At 41.6% G+C, this 20751-nt stretch overlaps 1 pseudogene; it reads right to left on the reverse strand.

Annotated features, from left to right (window-relative positions):
* Positions 1–262: 262 nt before the first annotated feature.
* LOC136306614 (keratin, type I cytoskeletal 18 pseudogene) lies at positions 263–3009 on the reverse strand (annotated as a pseudogene).
* Between the last annotated feature and the right edge of the window lie 17742 nt (positions 3010–20751).

Below are 20751 nucleotides of genomic sequence, written 5' to 3' on the forward strand. Positions count from 1 at the left end.
TCACCGTTCTGGGGGCCAGGAGTCTGTAATCAAGGTTTTGGCAGGTGTGGTTCTTTCTGAGGGCTGTGAGCAAAGGAGCTGGTCCAGGCCTCTCTCCCAGGCTTGTAGCTGGCCTTCTCCTCATGTCTCTTCACATTGTCTTCCCTCTGTGCATGTTTCTGTGTCCACATTTGTTCTTCTTCTCTCTCTCTTATTTTTTTAATGTTCAGTGGTCTCTGAACTCTTACTGGCCTCCTGCCCCAGGGGGTGCCCTACTTCTGTCTTAATGCCTCAGAACTTTGGGGTCACTGATCTCAGACACCACTTTGCCATTTACAGTCCTGCGGGTGGTAGGCAGTGTTTTGGATGTGTTGCATGGAGTTGCTGTTGTCCAAGGTGTCACCAAGATTGAAGTCCTCCCTTTGTTCCAGCAGACAGTGGTAGATGGTGATCTCAGCCTCCAGCTTGACCTTGATGCTCAGCAGGGCCTTGAACTCTTGGGCCTGGCGCTGCCCCTCTGCCCGGGTCTGGTCCAGCACTGACTCCAGATGCAGCAGGATCCCCCTGAGCTGCTCCATCCGCATGGCATTGCACATCTCCACCCCCCTCAGGCTGTTCTCATCAAGTCCAGGTCACTCTTTAAGGACACGACTGTAGCCTCAGCTCCGTGAGTGTCATCTTAGCAGCTCCTCTTCTAAGAAATCTGCGAGGTGACTACTGTGGTACTCTCCTCATCTGCTGCGGCCATCCTAGTCTAGTTCCTCTCAGTTCTTCTGAGCAGCTTGTCATACTGGGCCTGGATGTTCGCCGTGATCTTGCTGAGGTCCTGAGAGTTGGGGGCATACAACTCAATGGGCAACCCAGAGTGGGCAATCTGGTTTTGTAGACCGTTTAGTTCCTCCTCATGGTTCTTCTTGATGTGTAGCTCCTGCTTGAGAGCCTTGATATCTGTCTCCAGCTGCAGCTGAGTGATATTGGTGTCATTGGTGACCTTTTGGAGCCCACTGATGTCACTCTCCACAGACTGGCACATGGCCAGCTCCATCTCATACTTGACTTTGAAGTCATAAGCAGCAAGATGGGCACTGTTAATCTGCAGAACACTGTGGGCATTTGTGCAAAGATCTGAGCCCTCAGGTTGTCATGGTCTTGAAATAATGCCCCCTGTCTTTGATATAGGGTCCCTTCTTCTCCAGGTGTTCCTGCAGGTGGTAGGCAGTGTTTTGGATGTGTTGCATGGAGTCTCCAATTATCAGGCTTCTTATCATCTCCAGGTAGGAGGCCAGGTGGTCATTCAGGCATTGTGTAATTTCCTTCTAGTTCTGGATGCCCCTTATGCTCGCCAGACCCCAAGCTATCCCTGCAACCAGGCCCCTGGACTTCGAGCTGCCCACATGCTGATGGGCTGGGACACCGGAGATCCTGGACTCTGAGCCCCAGTGCTTATATAAACACTGGCTGCACTGCTGGCTGCCAGGCTGGTGGCTGGGCAACAATGCAAAGCCCAGGGGGCAGTAGTTTGTGAAGAATCTGGAGTGAGTACTGAAGCTTATGTTGTTCAGGGAGGAAGGCAAGAAGTCGAGACTCAGGTTCAAACAGCCCACATTTTTTTCTCTCTCTCTTTTTAAAGTGAGAGGAGGGAAGATAGTGAGACAGGCTCTGGCATGTGCCCAGACTGCAACTCCTGTCTGGGGCCAATGCTTGAATTAACTGAACCATCTGCAGCGCCTGGGGCTGACACTTGAACCAATAGAGCCACTAGCTATGGAAGAAGAAGAGAGAAAAAAGGAGGAGAAAGAGGGAAAGAGAAGCAGATAGTTTTCTTGTGTGCCCTGATGGGATTGAATGCTGAACGTCCACATGCTAGGCTCTATCCACTGAGCAAACTAGCCAGGGCCTATTTTCTCTTTTTATATGGATGCTAGTCATATTGGGTTAAGGCCCAATCTAATAACTTCACTTTAACTTGATGACCTCTATAAAGACAACATCTCCAAATAAGGTTACTTTCTAAAGTACTGGGGGTTAGGACTTCAATATATGAATTTTGGAGGAGACACAATTCAACCTAAGGTGTGTCTTCATTGTAACTTTAAAAGAATAAAATGGATAGAATAGAATAAAAAACAGAGCACATCATCCCTGGCTGGGTTGGTTAGAGTGTCATCCCCACACACCAAGGTTGCAGGTTAGAGGTCCAGTCAGGGACAAGAATCAAACAATGAATGCATAAATAAGTGGGACAACAAATAATGTTTCTCTCTCTCCTCCTTTTTTTTTTTTTTTTTTTTTTTTTTTTGTATTTTTCTGAAGCTGGAAACGGGGAGAGACAGTCAGACAGACTCCCGCATGCACCCCACCGGGATCCACCCGGCACGCCCACCAGGGGCGACGCTCTGTCTACCAGGGAGCGATACTCTGCCCCTCCGGGGCGTTGCTCTGTTGCGACCAGAGCCACTCTAGCGCCTGGGGCAGAGGCCAAGGAGCCATCCCCAGCACCCGGGCCATCTTTGCTCCAATGGAGCCTCGCTGTGGGAGGGGAAGAGAGAGACAGAGAGGAAGGAGAGGGGGAGGGGTGGAGAAGAAGATGGGCGCCTCTCCTGTGTGCCCTGGCCGGGAATCGAACCCGGGTCCCCCGCACGCCAGGCCGACACTCTACCACTGAGCCAACCGGCCAGGGCCTCTCCTCCTTCTTCTTGCTAGAATTGATCAATTTTAAAAAGTTGTTTAAAAAAATAGACAACAGAAGACATTGTCTCTATGCATATCTACGTGTGTATCCTGGGTTGCAATGTAAAATATCAACAGTTACAATTTCTAAAGCTGAGAATTTGGGTTTTGGATTGAGTGAAAATTCAAAGGAGGATTTCAGAGCAGTTTTCCTTCTCACTCAAAAATGGGAAAAATAAATTTGAGTGACTCTGCCTTGCTCCCTGCCACTCCAGGGCCACCGCTCTGTGCGTGCGGCGGGCCCGGCGTTATCTCGGCAGTTCGGGTCCACAGGTCTGTTCTGGCTGTGTCCTCATTCATGCAGGTCTGCACGGTGGTTCCCACTCATCCTTAGTTTTGTTTTCTGTGGTTTTCAGTTGCCTGCAGTCAACCAAGGTCCAAAAATATTAAATGGAAAATTTGAAATGGACATTAAAATTTTGAATTATGTACCCTTCTGAGTAATGTGATGAAATCTTGCAACATCTTAGTCCATCTCCCCAGATGTGACTCATCCTTTTGTCTTATGTGTCTATATACTATGTAGGCTCCCAACCTGTCACTTTAATTATTAGATCATCTACCATGCTTATCACTGTACTTATGTTCAAGTAATTCTTATTTTATTTAATAGTGGCCCCAACGCTCAAGAGCAGTGATGCTGGCAATTCAGATATGCCAAAGAGAAGCTCTAAAGTGCTTCCTTATGTGAAAAGGTGGGTAGAGTACAATTAGGCATTTGGAGAGAGAGAGAGAGAGAGAGACCACATTCACATAACTTTTATTCCAGTATATTGTTATACTTATTCTACCTTATTATTAGTTATTGCTGTTAACTTATAAATTATTGACTAATTTATAAATTAAACTTTACCATAGAAATATTTATGGAAAAGAACCCAGTACCTATAGGGTTCGGTATTCCCCATTGTTTCAGGCGCCCACAGTGGCTGAGGAGGGACTGACTGACTACCTTAGGAGTAGATTGCCTGGGTGTTGTGCACACTTGCCTTTATTAAATTTTGTTCTACTGGTGCAGGACTCTCTGTGCTTTTTGTTCCCCCACAATGCTTTTACCCTTACTTAAAATTCCATTTGTAAAACTAATTTATTCTAAGTCTAACATTAAACTGAGTTACATGATATAAACTATATCTTATCTTTGTTAAGGGAAAATATTAGAAGCATACCATATTTCAAGTAATTGTGGCATTAGTCAGGGCTAAAACGATAAATCATACCAGCCTCTTCTTGGAGATTCTAGTAAGAGCTCCAGGTGAAATTTTCAGTGATAGTTCTCTGCTTACTGATAGAGGGAGTAGGGCTGGTCTTGGCTCTGTATTTTATGCCTGAATAATGCTTCACTTTACTCAGAATTTAATCACATTTGTGACTTGGCATGCATAGTCATCTGGGTGACTGTATTTTTTATGCATTTGAATCAATTGACAGGAAAATATGTCTTTTTATATAATTGCCATTTCTCTTAAACTGTAGACAGGAATACCCAGTGGTGGGCGCTGCCTTCTTAGTCAGGTCTCAGAAACAGAGGCCAAGAAGAAACAGTGTAAGTAGATAGCTCAGCGTAGGCTGCTTCAGTCACACAAAATGGATACATCTATTTCTTTTGAGTTTAAAGAAATTCCCCGCATCCTAAACAGCACAGTAAATATAGCCCCCAGAGTGTTCTTTTGCAAGTGAATTTTTTGGGGGCGTGAAACAGGTAAATTATGTGATGTGTCAATGAAGTACAGGGATTAAGGCAACGCAAGTTTGTTATAAAGCTGTTGTTTTATGTTTCATATTCTTTCCTGTTAATTGACTCTTAAGTGTCAGAGAGAATATTAGGAATGTCTACCTCAATTCACCATTATAAAAACGCTCTTTAAGATAAACCAATAGATTTTTCTTTCCCCCTGAGTTTTAAATATAACTTAGGTATCAGCAATTCTGAATTTGGGGCACAGCTTTACTTTTAAACTATACTGACATAATAAAAATGAGAAATAGGAATTGTATTTTAACTGGTAAAAGAGATGGTCATAGTCATAAAGTTACTTACAAAATGCTTCTTCTAAGAGGTGCAGATAAAAGTGATCACATTTATTGGACTATCTCTAGTCTCTGTAAAGCCTGAGACATGACCAAGCTGGCACAGAGAAAGCTGTCTTTCTTTCTTTTTTCTAAAGCAAGCCCTCGCCTTTGTCCTAAAAATGATAGGATCAAGTAGTGGACCAATAAAGAAAAGATTCAAGAGTCAGCCTCTTTGCTTTCAGAGCATCACTATTTATGAATTACTCAATGGTCCAGCTTCCAGTGCAGGGTGAGTGATGCTAGGGAAACCGCTGGAGTCATAGCCATCCAATCCTGAGACATTCATGCAGTCAGTTGGGTAGCACCATCCTCTACTAAGTAATCCTTTTATTCACCTCTTCCGGACAGAATCACAAATGGATTTATTTTGGCACCTCCCTTCCCTTCCCTTCCCTTCCCTTCCCTTCCCTTCCCTTCCCTTCCCTTCCCTTCCCTTCCCTTCCCTTCCCTTCCCTTCCCTTCCTTTCCCTTCCCTTTCTTTATTCCCTCCCTCCCCCTCCTTCCTTCCTTCCTTCCTTCCTTCCTTCCTTCCTTCCTTCCTTCCTTCCTTCCTTCCTTCCTCTTTCTTCTTTCTTTCTTTCTTTCTTCTTTCTTTCTTTCTTTCTTTCTTTCTTTCTTTCTTTCTTTCTTTCTTTCTTTTCTTTCTTTCTTTCTTTCGAGAGACAGGAAGAGAGAGAGAGAAGATGAGAAGCATCAACTTGTAGCTGCTTTCACTTCAGTTGTGCATTGATTGCTTCTCGTACATGCCTTGACTGGGGCTGTAACAGTATTCCCTTGCTCCAGCCAGTGACTGTGGGCTTTTCATGCCAGATACCACTGGGTTCAAGCTGGTGAGCTTGGGATTGTGTGGCTGATCCTCTGCTTCAGCCAGCCACCCATTTGTTGATGAGCTGGCGATCAGAGCCAGTCACCTTTGGGCTTTGAACCAGTGACCTCAGCATTCTGGTCAATGCTTTATCCACTGGGCCACCACCAATCAGTTTAAGCAACTTTATTGAATTTCCTCCCTTTTCACATTACCAACTGTTCCCTGAATCATTCTATCAAATAGATAATTCCAGCTTACCTGTCCTTACTTTTTCTACTATCTTACCCTAAATATCTGTATTTTTTCATACTCAATTTTGCCTTCTTTTCAAGCCCAGAAAAAGGCTTACCTTTCCACCTATTCTCATCCTCTTGGACATACATTTCTTATTCAGTCATTCACACCTTCTTTAGAACCTTCAGTTTCTTCCATTTCATTTTCTTCCCTCTGGCTTACTATAAGTGCATAAGACTATCTAGTTTAGGGGAAAACACATGATACACACTCAGAAGTGAAAAGGCCCAGTTTAGATTAGATTCTGGTTTACTCACAGCTTTCTCTCTGACCAGACATTCTCTTCTTGATGAACTCCCACCCACAGTTCTAGTTGACCCAGCCACTGGCATGGTACTTATCAGTCAGTCTCTGCCTTGCGTGGCTCATTATCTTTTCACATGTAAGAACCAAGTTATCAGTAGGGTCCTTTACGAAGGGACTTAGTGGTTTTTGTTGTATCTCTCAGCACCTAGCTGATTTGAAACCAAGACTATTTTCATCTTTAATGTCAAGAGGGATTTGATATTCTGAATTATTTAACATATCAAAGAAAAACAGTAGTTTTATTGAAAATATTAGGACAATTCAAACAGAAGTAGATTTGTAATAAAGTGTCTAAATAATAATGCCAAGGACTCTCATAAGAACCTTATAGTGAAGAGGCTCAGGGTCCCTTCTCAGACCAGGACAATTTTTTGTCCCCTGTTTCCTTACCACAGGCCCTACAAATTAAGTTTACTCGCCTTTCTTCTTAGCCACTGAACCACCCATCTGATTGCTTAGAATCAGCCTATCAAAGGTTGAGAGGGGTTCAAGCTACTTCCATTTTTTGGAGTTCCTTGTATATTAAAATATAAATGAATTCCAAAGTAAGATTATGGAAATTCTGGTCTATTTTCTTTTAACATATGCATTGTTATTACTCACAGGATAATTATAGTATTTATTTAAAATATTAATGTAGATCTTATAAAGGCTATGTGGTTGTGTAATGGTACATGCAATTAAAATTGAAAGATGACTATTTTTTTCTTTCCATTGGCAGAGTATGAGATTGTCTGTGTGGCCTGACCTGTGGTGGCGCAGTGGCTAAAGCATCAACCTGGAAATGCTGAGGTCACCGGTTCGAAACCCTAGGCTTGCCTGGTCAAGGCACATATGGGAGTTGATGCTTCCAGCTCCTCCCCACCTTCTGTCTCTGTCTCTCTCTCCTCTCTCTCTCCCTCTCTGTCTCTCTCTCTCCCTTTCTCTCTCCTCTCTAAAATGAATAAAAAAAAAATTTTAAAAAAAGAGAGATTGTCTGTGATTGTGTACATATCCTTTCTTGGAGGTAATTTCCAAAGTCTAAATTTGAGGCTCTTTCTGTATGGAAGCTCTCAGCCAAATAGCCCCCCAGCAGTGCACACCATTTCCCCTAGTGCACAGAAACACACAGACATATGTATGTCCTGTTGAAGATAAGATCTCCCCAAGACCTGCTCAAGAGTGGTAGGAAATCTCCCACGTATCACCCTTTCTTGCTCTCCTTAAACATAAGCACACAGAACCACTAAGCTTTGAGGGGGGGAAACAAAAAAGCAAGTATGCTTCGTTATTAACTTTGGGAAATTTCACAAAGGCTTTGTATTCTTAGTCCCTGGGTATACTTTCTACTTCCTGGGCTGACGTGGCATCTGAATGCTCCATGATTATGTTTTTTACTCTATTATTCTAAGTCAAAGCTTATCAAAGTCAATCCCTTATTCTTTCTCCATCTTTTGTGAAGTCCCCTTGTTCTAGCACGGGCCTTTTTTCTGGTCCTTGAATGTTCAGTGTAGTCACATAGTCTTATACCTTGCTTCCATCATTAAAGCTTGCTCTTAGGTAAGGATCTGATGAATTCATTACAGCTGGACTTATATGGTTGCTAAGGCACACTTCTGAGACTTCTCAAGGACTTACAATTTTAAACAAAGACAAAATGTACTTTAAAAGAGGAATAATTGATAAAGCACTATAATGCCCTATAGAAAGCAAACTACTCCTGTTGACTATTTCAGGATTAAAGTTTCTGCCCTGATATTCCACTGTAAGGCATTTTTAATTTTTATCTAGAGATCTAGACAAAACTGTTTAATTGGCAACTAAGACTTTGCTTTTTGTTCCATGCCCTTAATGTATACAAATAACGAAATGGGGGAAAGTCATTTACTTACTTTGTAAACTAGCCTATGAAGTTTATTTATCTATACAAGAATGAACATAGTACTCAAGCATTCTGGCACAATACGTAATCCTTTAGGGAAAAAGGATACAGTGTCTAACATTCCTGCTCAGAATTTTAATTATAAACTTTATTAGATTTTAGTGTATCATTGGCTTGCATTTTTGTAATTTTACAAGAAAATTTCCGTTTCCACATAGCCATTAAATATCTTATTCATTTTCTTGGCTGAAGATAATGCTTTATAGCTATATCACCAGCAAACCGGTGACCACATTGGACAAATATAAGACTAAGTGCAATTAAGCTATTAAGTATTTTTAATTACCTTTTACTGGTCTTTAGATATAGTGTGTTTTTGAGGAAGCAGAGCAGAATTGAGTACTTTGATATTAAAGAGCTTTATAAAGCAGCCTATAGACTTGGATAACTCATTATAATTGGCAGAGATTCTGCTGTATAGAGTCTTGCAACATCTCAATTTTCTTGAATGTCATAATGAACACATTTACGGCGTGAGTTATGGAAAAGGGTGAAAAAAAAAACCCCTCTAAATCTTTATAGCATTTTTATATTATGTTTTCCTTTTCGGTAACCAAATCTTGATTAAGAGGTAGAATTATTACCCAGTTGGACATCAAAAAATGTTTTTACTTGAATCCTCTGCACACCTTTGTCTCTAGGACAGAGAAAACACGATTTATGGCCTTTATGTGTCTGAAACAATAAAAAGCACCTGAAATGCATACTTGTTTTCTTTTTTAAAAAAGATTTTAGCCTGACCTGTGGTGGCGCAGTGGATAAAGCGTCGACCTGGAAATGCTGAGGTCGCCGGTTCGAAACCCTGGGCTTGCCTGGTCAAGGCACATATGGGAGTTGATCCTTCCTGCTCCTCCCCCCTTCTCTCTCTCTATCTCTCCTCTCTCTGTTTCTCCCTCTCCTCTCTAAAATGAATAAATAAAAAAAAAAATTAAAAAAAAAAAAAAAAGAACCAATTATTAAAAAAAAAAAAAAAGATTTTATTTTTATTCATTTTAGAGAGGGGAGAGAGAAAAAGAGAGAAAGAAGGGTGAGAGGAGCAGGAAGCATCAACTTCCCTATGTGCCTTGACCAGGGTTTCGAATCAGCAACCTTAGTGTTCCAGGTTGACACTTTATGCACTGCGCCACCACAGGTCAGGCATACTTACTGTTTTCTACAAGCCAATTACATTGTGCTTACATATGAAATGTAAGGTAAAATTGGAGAGAAAAATAAGTAAATAGATGTCATTTTTTTTTTTCATATTGCCTTATTTTGCTTTAATTTAATCGTCTTTTCTTACGATGTCTTTGCCTCTGGTATCTATTCCTTTATAGGCTGACGGTCTGTCACTTCCTTGCCAGCAAATTTCTTTAAGTGAAGATCACAGTGACTCTTACCCAACAGAACATTTTGCTCTCTATTTTTTTTTCACATTCACTTTTATAAAAATAGTTTTATTGAGATATATTTCATATGCCATAAAATTCACCCATTTAAACTGTAAAGTTTAATATATTCAAAGAGTTGTGCCACCATTATCACAATCTAATTTTAGAACATTTTAAGTATCCCCCAAAGTACCTCTGGGACTAACGACAGTCATTCCCTGTTCCCGCTCCCCTCATCCCATCCCATCACCAAAGAGCCACTAAGCTATTTTCTGTTTCTGTGAATTTACTTATTCTCCTCACTTCACACAGACGGAATCCTACACTCTGTGGTCCTTTGTGACTGGCTTCCTTATTGAGTGTGATGGTTTCAAGGTGCATCCATAGTGTAGCATGAATCAGTACTTCATTCCTTTTTCTTGCCAAGCCATATTATATTATACTGATAAACCACATTTTATTGATCCCTCCATCAGCTGATGAACACTGGGGCTGCTCCCACTTTTTGGCTATTATGAATAATGTTTCTGTGAACACTAGTGTAAAACTTTAAATTAGACATACGTTTTAATCGAGTTTTTTAAGAATGAGAAAAATTGGACTCAGAATGCTAGAATCTGGGCTTCTGATTTCGAAGAAAGCACTCTTTCTACCAAAATGCAGAAATTTTAGAAATAGAAGTTATTTTTAAAACTCCAGTGTCACACATGATTTCTGTTGCTGGACGTGATTTGTATCTAAAATATAGGAACATATTTTGATTTTTTTTCTCTAAATAGTTTAAACATCTTAGCATCTGCTTATATATCTCTTCACACAGCAAATTGCAGCTAGGCAGTGCGTCCACCTTCTAGTACGTCTTTGTGATCTGTTGCCTGTAATATAATACTTTGAAATAATAAATAATTGTTAAGAAATTTTGTTGGGAGTTCTTCTGGAATGAACCATCCCTTGTTACAAGCCTTAGAATGCTGAGGAAATGGGTACTGTGGAAAACGATGTGGCAGTAATAAATCAACGTAATGCAAACTATGTCGAATTAAAATTCAGTGCCTAAATGAGCTGTGGTCACAAGCGGCTTCATTGCTCCAAGTAGGGAAACAGCATGCAGCTGGCAGAGAGCACCTCCCAGAAAGCTGAGCCTTCGGAGGCCAACCCACCGCAGCCGGTTAACCATATTTTCATGTGTGTCCTTTTTCAGAGCCTACTAAACTTACTCATTGGTTTCCTAGTTCTAGCCCCCGTCTGGTTCATAACTGCCTTTTGGTTGTCCTTTTGCATACACTTGGTTATAAGTCAATTATTAGATTCATAAAATATAAACATTGAAAAGCACCATAGAAATTACCTAAATCAACTCTCTCCTTCACCCATCAATATTTTGAAATCCTTTTCAATGTTTTTCTTATTAAGAAAATGTGAATGCATATTTTTCTGTAACAAAATATGCAAAGATCCACCTTATAGTTACTTATCAATTTATAATACTCAGGTTACTTTTATATGCATTTTCCCTTCAGTGATCAGAAGGGTAGTTTAATACAGTTGTCAAAAGTGAGACCTTTGGAGCCAGATTATCCTGAGTTTAAATCCCAGTTTGTTAATTTAGTAGCTGTATGATCTTAAGCAAGTTATTTGACTTATCTGTGTTTTATTTTTACTGATTGAATTTAGAGAGAGTGGAAGGGAGAGAGAGAAAGAGACAGAAACATCAATCTGTTCCTATATGTGCCCTGACCGGGGACTGAACCTGCAACCTCTGTGTATTGGGACAAAGTGCTAACCAAGCAAGCCATCTGGTCAGGGCACTTCACTGTGTTTTAATTTCATCATCTTTATAATGGGAACAGTTATGCTACTTAATTCGGAGTTGTTGCTGAATTAATACTGTACACTCAGAACAGTAAAGTGTTAGCTATTGTTACTATTATTATGCCGTGAAATTCTAAGAACTGGTGGTAAAACATCTGAGGACCAGAAGAGGTTAATGGTGAGTGAAAGAATCAGGGCAGGAACCTTGGCACTAGAGAACAGTGCCTCCCTGCAACATTACCGCTCGTTGAAGTAAGCTGAAGCCAGCTTACTCATGTGCCAACTTACTCAGCTTCCTCTAACACATGTGCAGGCTCCTTTTACTTCACAGGAGGCTAAGTCTGGGAGATTTCAGTGACAGATCTGTACCTGCTTTAATAAGTGAAGAAAACAGGTTATAAAAATGTGCTTAACTAGACACTATTACGGTGATTTTCACACAGAATTTTTAAAACATGCAATACCTGACTATTTAGTCAGGTGCAATCTTTTCCCTTAGATTGTCAAATAAAAATGACAACAGCCAACACAACAATAGTCCTCTGGTGTGAATGTCTTGTCTTGAATTATAGTAAATAGGTCATCTTATTGGTCATGTCACAAAATAAGGTTGCCATCCTGGTTGGATAGCTCAGTTAGTTAGAGCATCGTCCTGAAGCACAGAGGTTGCCAGTTTGATCCCTTGTTGGGGCCCCTACAGGAACAGATCTATGTTCTTGTTCCTGTCTCTCTTCCTTCCTGTTTTGCTAAAATTAATAAATAAAAATTAAAAACAAAAAGAAAATAAGGATGCATTATATTGATTAATTCCTGGTACCAGAAATCCTATGTACAAGTATAGACACTAGGTTTTCTAAAAAGTCATTTTGGAGCAAAAAGGGTAGGTAATTACTATGGTTATTATTTTTTATAATCAATCAAAATTATATCTATTTTCTGTAAGATTGGCAAGAAATATATTTTTTAGCGTGCTGCCTTATTTTAATAATTAAGTTATGTGTGCCATGAAATGAAAAAGGTTAAAATTGCTACATTACAATATACTCAGTATAATCTTGACTGCTAAAACAAAGCATATAATAAAGATTGAAGAGATAATAGCCAGCAAATATTCCAAAATATCAGAAGCATTTGCTACTGGAGGTAGGATTAAGTGCTGCATCTTTATAATTCTGTACTTTCCAAATGTTCTGTATTGAGCACAGCATTTTTTTTTGATAATCAGGGAAGATAAGTAGAAAACCCAAATAATTTCAATAAAATTGAAATTTGCTTTATCACAATTAAGTCAAATAATAGAGTCTAAAGAAGAAATCAGTAAAGAAGATTTAAAATCTCTATGTTCAAGATGATAAAATCCTCAACAAAATATAAGCAAACTGGATCCAGCAATACATTAAAAAGATCATACACTATGAACAAATAAGATTTATTTGGGGGATGTAAGGTTGGTCCAATATCCACAAATCAATAAATATGATACATTACATAAATAAAATGAAGGGTAAAAGCTACACTATCATATCAGTAGATACAGAAAAAGCATTTGATAAAATCCAGCACACGTTTATGATAAAAAAAAAACTCTCACCAAAGTGAGAATAGAGGGAATGCACCTCAATTTAACAAAGATCATACACGACCAACCCACAGCCAACATTATACTTGGGCAAAAACTGGAAGCATTTCTCTTAAGATTGGGAACAAGACAAGGATGTCTACTATCACCACTCTTATTCCACATAGTACTGGGAGTCCTAACCACAACAATCAAATGAGAAGAAGAAATAAAGGCATCTAAATTGGAAAGGAAGAAGTAAAACTGACATTATTTGCAGATGACATGATACTATATATAGAAAACCCTAAAAATTCCACCAACAAAAAAAATACTAGAACTGATAAATGAATTCAGTAAAGTAGCAAGATACAACATAAATATCCAGAAAGAGGTTGCATTTTTATGTACCAATAATGAACTATCAGAAAGGGAAACTAAGAAAACAATCCCATTCACAATTGCTTCAAATAGAATAAGATACATTAAAATAAATTTAACCAAGGATGTAAAAGATCTGTACTCAGAAAACTGTAAGACACTGAAGAAAGAAGTTGAAGGAGATACGAATAAGTGAAAGCATATACTGTGTTCATGGATAGAAAGAATTAACATCATTAAAATATCCGTACCACCCAAAGCAATCTACAGATTCAATGCTATTCCTATCAAGATACCAATGATGCATTCCATGGAACTAGAACAAATATTCCAAACATTTATATGGAACCACAAAAGACCCCAAATAGCAACAGGGATCTAGGAAAGAAGAACAAAGTTGGAGGAATCATGCTACCTGCTATCAAACTATACTACATGACCATAGTAATCAAAACAGCCTGGTACTGGCATAAAAACATACATACAGGTCAATGGAACAGACTAGACATCCCAGAAATAAACTCATGTCTTTATGGACAATTAATATTTGACAAAGGAAGCAAAAACATACAATGGGGTAAGGATAGTTTATTCAATAAATAATGTTGGAAAAATTGGACAGATATGTGCCAAAAAAGAAAAAAATAAAACTAGACCACTTTCTTACACCATACATAAGAATAAATTCAAAATGGATCAAAGACTTAAATATTAGACTCAACCATAAAAATGCTAGAAGACATAAGCAATAAAATCTTGAACATTTCTCATAGCAGTACTTTTTTTCCTGATAGATCCCAAGCAAAGGAAGCAAAAGAAAAAATAAGCAAATGGGACTACATCAAACTAAAAAGTTTTTTGCACAGCAAAGGAAACCATCAACAAAATGAAAAGACAATCCACTGAATGGGAGAACATATTTGCCACTGATGTATCTGAAAGGGGGTTAATATTCCAAAATTTATTTTAAAAAAAAAACCTTATACAACTCAACACCAAGAAAACAATCCAATTAAAAATGGGCAAAGAACCTGAATAGATACTATTTCAAAGAGGACATACAGATGGCTAATAGACATATGGAAAGATGCTTAGTCACTAATCATCAGAGAAATGCAAATTAAAACCACAATGAGGTATGGCCTCATACCTGTCAGAATGGCTATTATCAATAAATCCACAAACAAGTGTAGGCAAGGATGTGGAGAAAAGGGAACCTGTGTGCACTCTTGATGGGAATGCAGACTGGTGCCACCACTGTAGAAAGCAGTATGGAGTTACTTCAGAAAATTAAAAACAAAACTTCTTTATGCCCCAGCAATTCCGCATCTGGAAAGTTATCCAAAGAACCTGAAACACTGATTCAAAAGAATATATGCACCCATATGCTCACTGCAATGTTATTTGTAATAGCCAAGATTTGAGAGCAGCCCAAATGACCATCAGGAAAGAAGTACAGTAGTACCTTTACACAATGGAATACCCTTGTGTAACCCTAACCCTAACCCTAACCCTAACCCTATTTTTACTCAGCCATAAAAAGAGAAGCAAATCTTATCCTTTGCAACAACATAGTTGGACTTGGAGAACATTGTGCTAAGTAAAACAAGTCAGTCAGAGAGAGACAACTACCACATGACTTCAATCATGTGGAATCTAATGAACAAAGTGAACTGACAAGCAAAATAGGGACAGACTCATAGAGACCAAGTTGACAGCTTTTGGCGGTAAAGGTTGGGTGAAGGGGGTGGAGGGATTGAGCAAAAAAAAAAAAATAAAATAATAAAAAGAAAAAAGAAAAATTCATGGACAGGACAATAGTGTAGTGATTGGGGGGATGGTGGGGAGCAGAGGTGGAGGAGGGTATCGGGGGATAAATGGTGATGGATAGAGATTTGACTTGGGGTGCTGAACACAATACAGTGTACAGATGATGTGTTGTAGAATTGTGCACCTGAAAACCTGTATAATTTTGTTAACCAGTGTCACCCCAATAAATTCAATGAAAAGTAAAAAATAAGTAGTAACATATGTACAGCATGGTGACTATAGCGAATACTACTATGTTGCATATTTTAAAGTTGCCAGGAAAGTAGATTTTAAATATTTTCATCACACAACAAAATCTGTAACTATGTATACTGATGGATGTTAACTTGACTTCCTGTGGCAATCACTTTGCAATATATACACATATCAAATCATTATATGGTACACCTGAAATCATTATGTTGTACACCTGAAAATAAAATCTATGTAAGTGTTCATTTTAGAGGGCTTTTGTTATCTGAATTAAAGCAACAACTGTCAGACCCATAGTTTACTTTACGAACCTTGTATTTCAGATTAAAATGAAAGAAATGTTAATCAAAGAGCAAGGCCGATCAGCTCATTAAGAAAATAAACACAGCATGTACTTGTAACACAACAGAGCAGCTGTCTTGTCTTCCCTAAGTAACCACTCAGAAGTTTTTTCCACAAGAGGGCGGTAACTGCCCAGTCTTTCTTTAAAATGGAGCTTGAAAGAACCAGGCACTGTACGCGAAGCAAATAAAATAACTTTTCTCACCGCAGAGTAAGGGCCACACACGCGTGGAGGCCAAAACAACCAACAGTGACACACTCGCGCCCACTCAAGTGAAAAGCGACAAGTTTTAGCAGGACATAAAGAGGAATCTAGTTTACAGATTCCTTAAAAATTGCTTAGTCAGGTGTCTCAGTGGATAAACTGTTATTCCACACACAGACGTTGTGGGTTTGACCTCCTTGCTCCCAGACAGGAGAAACAAGTGCACTTACTAAGTGAAACAATTAGTTGATGCTTCTCTGTCTCTGTCTCTCTCAAATCAACGAGAAAACAAACAAAAAGTTACCTAAATTATGTTCAATGAACCTTATTTATACACTGCGGTATAAGATAAGTTTTTTCATGACCATTCACATCAGATACTGTTTATTCTGAAGGATCAAACTGGGTTGGCATTTTATCCTGTAAGGAAATTGTAATGTTCCTTCAAACACAGGATTCGACCCCAGATCCTATTTTCCAGAATATACTTTACAGCAAGTGGGTTCCCTGGAAGCGAATGGGTCTCTGCAGAAAACGCTTGGGAGGAGGGGGCTTAAACATACATGCTTTGCTGAAGTTATATGTATCCAAGGCCAGTTTTCTCTCTAGCGTGTCATCGGCGTTTTTTCCGTATTTACTCTCATTCCTGATTGATATTGCAGACAATTCTGAACACTAGTATTTTTAATCTTCTTGGATCTTTCAGACTCCTTCCTTCCGTGGGCACGCAGTCCCCAAGAGAAACTCAATACGAGTTCTGCGATGGTGCGGCAGGATGCCACGTGGCCTCTCTGAAGACCACTGGAGGGTGTCCCTACTTGAGGTTGGAGACCTTTTTGTAAAAGAACCGCAGAGACTGGCTTCCCTCACCTAGTTTATATTGCCCGACTTACAGGACCCTGCAGCCCTCTTCGCCAGGAGGCAGCTGTTGGCCTCTCTCTACCCCAACCTTTCCCAAATCGTTTTTTGTTGTTGTTTTTTTGGGGGGAGGGGGTGGTTTTTTTTTGTGGGTTTTTTTTTTTGTTTCTTTGTTTTTAATTCCTGGGCAGCAGGAACAGCAGTCAAGGGTCTAATTCCCACATTCCAGCGTTTACAGGGGGCAAAGAGGTAGACACGCTCTCTCTCTCCCCTGCTCTCCTAGACACTGGGCTATTCCAAGCTTCTAGACATTCCCTTTTCTTCCTTGAGTTTCTACTTAGCCGCCTGCTCGGCCACTCTTACAACATTAACATAAACCTAGCGGGCCTCTGGCTTTGCCCAAACAGGCTGAATTATTAAAGAAGTCATCTAGACAATCCAAGCGGACATATTTTAGAGAGGTTTTTGGCCTGAAAAACACATAATTCTCTTTACCCATATCTCCCTTTTGCGAGCGTGGAAGTGTCTTTTCTGTGGCTACACTTTGGTATCTCGACATTTGACATGAATACATTTGAGGAAGAATAGTTATCATTCATCCCAAACCGCTGAATTTAAGTACTTTTAGCTGAGATTTCATTTGTACTCCTTCCATGAGTCACCCCAAATTTAGTGGCCGTCCATTCAACTTCAAATAAGTCTCAAACGCGCTAGGCAGTTCTGAGTCAAGGGTGAGACCGACGGCACGGTGGTCATGTGGATGGCGCAGGCTAAACAGTAACTTGTAAACAGGTGTGGTTGTTTGCAAGCTCCAAGTTGAGAGGCGCGTTGCCTCCCCGACCCCTACAATTTTAGCCTTTTTTTTTTGCAGCCTCAAACTTTGCCAAATCGCTTTCGTTTATTTTTCAATTAAAATGCAAATCATTTGCTTTCAAACACAGCCCCCCCCCCCCCCAGTACTGTGCAGAGATGGGCCAGGGGCGTCGTGACCACGTGTCGTTCCACGTTCCACTCCTGGGGTGGCTTGGAAATGTCCAACCTCACCAGGTCGTGGACAGAAAAGCTTGAGGGCTAAGGGTTCCTGAAGGGAGAGTAAACCCTGACTCTAGAGTGTTTGTGAGCCGCGTGGAAGCCCGCGACCAGAAACCGGCCTCCTGCTTTGGCACAGGGACCTGCTCGTCCAGGACTCGGCCCGAAGGGGTTCTAGCCTCTCGGGGGACAGGAGAACCATCTCAGCCGGAGAGAGCGACAGGGGCAGCCCAGCCCTCCGAGGATGCCTCTCTCTCGCCCAGCTCCCAGCTGGAGACAGACGGAGCGGATCGCTGACCTGCAGCTCCAGGCAGGAGGCACTGGCCTTCCCTCAGCGCCGGGCCGTGCGCGTCAGGGATACACGTTGACCCACGTGGGACCCGGGCACCTGGGCTTTACTCCCTGGGATTAAGGTGCATAGACCCCAGCATTTTTTATTGTCACAAGTGAGTACAATGCTGCTATTTTAATTTCGCAATGTGAATAAAAGCAAACGACGGAGACTTCTTACTCTCTCAGTTTTGCAAGCATTTCTCAAAGGGGCAGCTAACCAGGGATTGGGTTAAGTTTAATGTCTCTTTCTCTATTTCCCTCTCCCTCTTTCTCTCTATCTTTCTGATTTTTCTCTGTCTCTTGACCCCCACCTGGTAACAGATAATAAATTTACAAAAAGAAAATGTTCAATTCTTTCCTGGGTCAGAATACTTACACGAACTAAAAGGTGGGTTGCTTTTTGAGACTGGAATCTTTGGGGATCACTGTTAGCCTCCTTTATTTTTCATTGCTACGGAGAACTTGGGAGTGCGGTGCCTGGGGAGTGTGAGGAAGTCGCCGCCAGCCCAGGCGCGGGCTCCAGGCGGGAGAGGGTGTGCCACCGCCGTGTTGGAGTCTCCCGGGAGGAGAAACAGTTTCGTTTGTAACGAAGTCAGAGGCAAAGGGGCCCCGGCACCAGGGCCAGGCCCAGACCACCACGCACCGCTCTCCAGCAGAGCCTCCCGGCCACAGCGGCAGGGGGCTGGGTTTTGATCCCCAGCCCAGTAAAGTGTTCTTGCGGCGAAATGCAGACAGTCCCTACATCAACTCTCTTCCTGCTCAACTCAGCATAATTCCTGCAGGCGAAGGATTTCACCCTCTCCCAGGTCAGATTATCGAAGTGATGGATTCAGCCCAGTCTGGAAGTTAATAAAGAAGGGTGGGGAGGGAAGAGGGGGACCAAATAAGAGTAACATTTCTTTCATCTCAGGAGTGAATAATAAAAGTGGCAAAAGCTAAAAAAAAAAGCGAACAAACTCCAGCTTCAGCTGCCATCCTTAAAAGGGCTGTGCTTTGGAAATGTAGGTTATCAAAGCGGCTGAAGCTGCCCCCCCCACCCCAGCTTTTCCTGCTTGGATTCTTGTAAGTTTTTCGCACTTAGAGCCAAGCACCATCTTCGTGTGGTGCCGCTCAAGTTCTATTCTTGAGCTATTTGTTCTGTTTCGCGAATTAAGTTTGGACTTAACGATCTCATCCAAACTGCTGTAATGACTACCCCTCAATGGTGTGTTACTTTAACATCCTGAAATTCCAAAATTGTGCAAGGATCTTGCTTTCTAACACACGGCTCACACACACAGCTCAACCCTGTGGAGATGTAAAGATCAGCCAGAGATGGAAGAGATTGGGAGGTAATAAGGAAATCCCCCTCCAATTCCTAATCCTAGGAATTCCATCACTACAGCCCAGAAGCCAGGACATCTTCATCTTCCAAAACAACGCTGCAGCTGAGGGCATGGGCTCGAGTTTCGGAGCCCGGTACCCAAATACTTCAGTATCTAAAGACTCCAACTCTATTTTGGTAATTATGCCCCCGTGTAAACTCAAAACAAATAACAATAATAAAAAAGGAGAAAAGTTTTTTTTTAAAGCTCATTGCTCTCATCTCTAAACATCACATGAAAGAAATATTTTCATTAAGCTGATTCTGTTCCCAGAGACTTAATAAAACTATATATGATAACGATAGAGGGGGTACTCAGGAATAAAAAGAAAAGTAAAAGAGAAAGCAGGAGGTGGTAAAAATGGAAGAGGACGTTCCCTCGGCCTACAAGGAGATTAAGGACATCTATAGGTTTAAGGAGCAACAAATTAATTTGCAAATTCTGGGAGAGCCCAGATGGCCTTTAATTAATCCCTTCAAAAGAAGAAGCTAGGCCAGGGCTGCTCCGGCTGCCTGCTCCATTAGCTTCATTTTACAAGGGACCAGACTCTGCTCGAGGTGAGGCGAGGCGAGGCGAGCTCGTGGGGGAAGGGGGTAGGGTGACGCGAGCAGGAGAAGGGCGGGAGGCGCGGGAAGAATATGAACTGTTTTTCCATAAAAGGGCTGGGTTTTCATTATTATTATTATCTTTAAAAAGTAATACCCTCTTCGTCTCTGCTCCCTCCTCCCCTTTCCCCTTTTATTTAACACGATTAACTGAGGCGCCCCCGCGGAACCGCACTACTCGCCAGGCCCCGCCCCTCGCCCCACCCACAGGAGGGATGGAAGAAGGAGGGGGCGGGGACCAGGCGGGCGCGGCCTAACGGCTCGCTTTCTTCAGCCAATCAAAAAGCGCGGCGCTCCCTAGTGGCCGCGCCCCAGAGGTGACGTCAGGTCCGAGACTGAGCACTATTGGAGACGGTGGTTACGCCCCCGCCCCGCACCCCGCCTCTCAGCTCCGCCCCTCCCTGGTGCCTCGGAGTGACGTCCCCCAAAGTTCTTATTTTGGGCCCCCGGTCCCCCCGCCCTTTGGTCCCCCCTCTAAAGAGGGGTAGGGAATGATGCAAATGTTTTATTACCTTTGAGAGCTTCATCTGAACTGTCAGGTCCGGAGGGAGAGAGGAGAGGAGAGAGGGAGTGGAGGTGGCTTGGCCGAGGACAGGACTGGGAAGAGCGAAGCCTGTAAAGCCGCGAAGAAAATGCGAGAGGAGAGAGGCAAAGGCGGCGAGTGAGAGGCAGAGAGGACGCGGGGGGTGGGGCGGGGGCGCCGGGTCCGCTTGCAGAAGTGGACGGACGAGCCGAGCCGTAGCAGAAGCCGTCAGACTTTT

The sequence above is a fragment of the Saccopteryx bilineata genome, chromosome 5 (assembly GCF_036850765.1).
Source record: "Saccopteryx bilineata isolate mSacBil1 chromosome 5, mSacBil1_pri_phased_curated, whole genome shotgun sequence".
Classification (NCBI taxonomy): Eukaryota; Metazoa; Chordata; class Mammalia; order Chiroptera; family Emballonuridae; genus Saccopteryx; species Saccopteryx bilineata.